Genomic DNA, 2,657 nt, shown 5'->3' with positions numbered 1-2,657 from the left:
CAGGCCCGATGGGCAGGAGAGGCGGGCTGCCGCCGCGGCCGTTTTCCAGCCCGGGCGTCCCTTCCGTGCGCGGCCGGCGCGCCGCCCGGCCGAGGCCGGGCCGGCGGCGTCGCGGTCGCCGCGCCGGAGGGTCGGCCTCTTCCGCGCCGCCAGTTTCTCCCCAAACACGTGGGCCGGGTACCCGAGACGCCGTTCCGCCCGGGTCGGCGGCGGTTCAAAGCCTCGAGCTGCCTCGCCGGGCGAGGCCGGGCCGGCCGTCGGCCACCCGCGGCGGCGGGCGGGCGGTCTCGCGGCCGCCCGCCGCCCCGCCTCGTCCCAGAGAGAGCGCAGAGGAAAGAAAGCCAGTCCGGGCGGGCCTCGCTCCTCCCGCCCCGCTCGCTCCTACGGACGGCGGTCGACCTCGTCGTCGCCGGGCCCGGGAGCGGCCGGGGTGGTGTGGGATCGGTCCGCCCGGTCGGCGCCCGGCGGAGCGGCACGGCCGCGTCCGCTTCGCGGCCCGCTTCGGCGCGAGACGCGAAGGAAGAAAAGGGCGAGCGACGTTGTCAAGAGGCGAGGGGCGCGCGACGGCCGTTCGCGCGCGCGAGGGCGCCACGGGGGAGGGAGGGACGCCGAGGGGGGGCCGGGGCCCGCGGCGGGCCGTCCCGTCTGACTCTCCCCGGGGTTTCGCCGGGACGCCGCTCGCGGTGCCGGGCCGCGCGCCCTCCGTCCTACCTGCGGCGCGTGCGGGACCGGATGGCGCCGTGCCCCGGACGTCCGAGGCGGTGCCGGTGCGTTCCCCGCCTCCTCTCACCGGGGAGGGAGGGGGGGGCGCGGGCCGGGCCGTCCGGGCGGGCCGGGCCTCCGTGCCGGTCGCCGCTGCGCGGTCCGAGGGGGCGGTGACGCGCGTCCTCCGGCGCCGCGACCAGGGCTTCCCCCGCCGTCGTTGGCTGGGCCGTGACCCGAGCTGGCCGGGCGGGGCTCCGCCGGGGCTCCTCCGCGCGAGCCCCCGCGCCACCCGCCCCGGGGTCCTCTCCTCCTCCGCGGCCTCCGCCCGGCGGCCGAGCGCGTCGCCCCTGTCTCGCTTCGTCCGCTCGTCCTTCCTTCCTTCCGCCTTCGTGACCGAGTGCCGGACCCGGCGGACCGGCCCGGCTCCCGCTCCTCTCCCTCGGGTGCGTCGGACCGATCGGAGGAAACTTCCGCAGGCCCGATGGGCAGGAGAGGCGGCTGCCGCCGCGGCCGTTTTCCAGCCCGGGCGTCCCTTCCGTGCGCGGCCGGCGCGCCGCCCGGCCGAGGCCGGGCCGGCGGCGTCGCGGTCGCCGCGCCGGAGGGTCGGCCTCTTTCCGCGCCGCCAGTTTCCTCCCCAAACACGTGGGCCGGGTACCCGAGACGCCGTTCCGCCCGGGGTCGGCGGCGGTTCAAAGCCTCGAGCTGCCTCGCCGGGCGAGGCCGGGACCGGGAGCTCCGCCTCGACTCTCCGCGTTTCCAGCGGCGGTGGGGCCTCCCGAGCGGAGGGGTCCCGGGCCGAGCCGAGCGCCCGGTCTTTTTACCCGTTGAAACCCAGCTTGCGTCTCGTCTCGTTTTTTGTCGTTAACCAACAGTGACAACTCTTAGCGGTGGATCACTCGGCTCGTGCGTCGATGAAGAACGCAGCTAGCTGCGAGAATTAATGTGAATTGCAGGACACATTGATCATCGACCCTTCGAACGCACTTGCGGCCCCGGGTTCCTCCTGGGCTACGCCCGTCTGAGCGTCGCCGACGGTTCAATCGCTGCGAGTGCGACCCCCGCCTCCGCCCGGGTTCCGGGCGCCTCCTGCGCGGCGCGCCGCCCGGCCGAGGCCGGGCCGGCGGCGTCGCGGTCGCCGCGCCGGAGGGTCGGCCTCTTTCCGCGCCGCCAGTTTCCTCCCCAAACACGTGGGCCGGGTACCCGAGACGCCGTTCCGCCCGGGGTCGGCGGCGGTTCAAAGCCTCGAGCTGCCTCGCCGGGCGAGGCCGGGACCGGGAGCTCCGCCTCGACTCTCCGCGTTTCCAGCGGCGGTGGGGCCTCCCGAGCGGAGGGGTCCCGGGCCGAGCCGAGCGCCCGGTCTTTTTACCCGTTGAAACCCAGCTTGCGTCTCGTCTCGTTTTTTGTCGTTAACCAACAGTGACAACTCTTAGCGGTGGATCACTCGGCTCGTGCGTCGATGAAGAACGCAGCTAGCTGCGAGAATTAATGTGAATTGCAGGACACATTGATCATCGACCCTTCGAACGCACTTGCGGCCCCGGTTCCTCCGGGGCTACGCCTGTCTGAGCGTCGCCGACGGTTCAATCGCTGCGAGTGCGACCCCCGCCTCCGCCCGGGTTCCGGGCGCCTCCTGCGCGGCGCGGGATCGGCGTCCGAGTCCCCGGCGGGCGGCGAGGCCCCCGGCGCGGCTGGGGTCCGCGGGCCCCCGGGCCCCCGTCCCCCCAAGTCCAGACCCCGACGGCGTCCGTCCCGTACCGCCGGCCTGCCCCGCTCCCCGCCCCGGTGGCGGCGGAGCGAGGGGGGGAAGGTCGTCCGTTCCGCCCGCGTGCGTCGCTCCCGTCCGGGGGCGCCCCGGGCGCGGTCGCCCGGGGGCGGGGCCCCTCCCTCTGGGGGAGGCGGCCGACGGCCCCGGCGCGGCGCGACGGGCCCCGTCTCCCGAGTCGGCTCCGGCG

The 2,657-nt window shown here is 76.1% G+C and overlaps 2 non-coding genes across 2 annotated transcripts; both read left to right on the top strand.

Moving 5' to 3' along the window:
* Positions 1-1,581: 1,581 nt before the first annotated feature.
* LOC131185440 (5.8S ribosomal RNA) lies at positions 1,582-1,733 on the top strand. The gene has a single exon (XR_009152147.1). It is a non-coding gene; the product is annotated as a 5.8S ribosomal RNA (ribosomal RNA).
* A 393-nt stretch (positions 1,734-2,126) lies between these two features.
* Positions 2,127-2,277, top strand: LOC131185439 (5.8S ribosomal RNA). The gene has a single exon (XR_009152146.1). It is a non-coding gene; the product is annotated as a 5.8S ribosomal RNA (ribosomal RNA).
* Positions 2,278-2,657: the final 380 nt, after the last annotated feature.

Source organism: Ahaetulla prasina, chromosome 14, assembly GCF_028640845.1.
Source record: "Ahaetulla prasina isolate Xishuangbanna chromosome 14, ASM2864084v1, whole genome shotgun sequence".
Taxonomy (NCBI): domain Eukaryota; kingdom Metazoa; phylum Chordata; class Lepidosauria; order Squamata; family Colubridae; genus Ahaetulla; species Ahaetulla prasina.
This window is presented reverse-complemented; position numbering and strand designations above follow the sequence as displayed.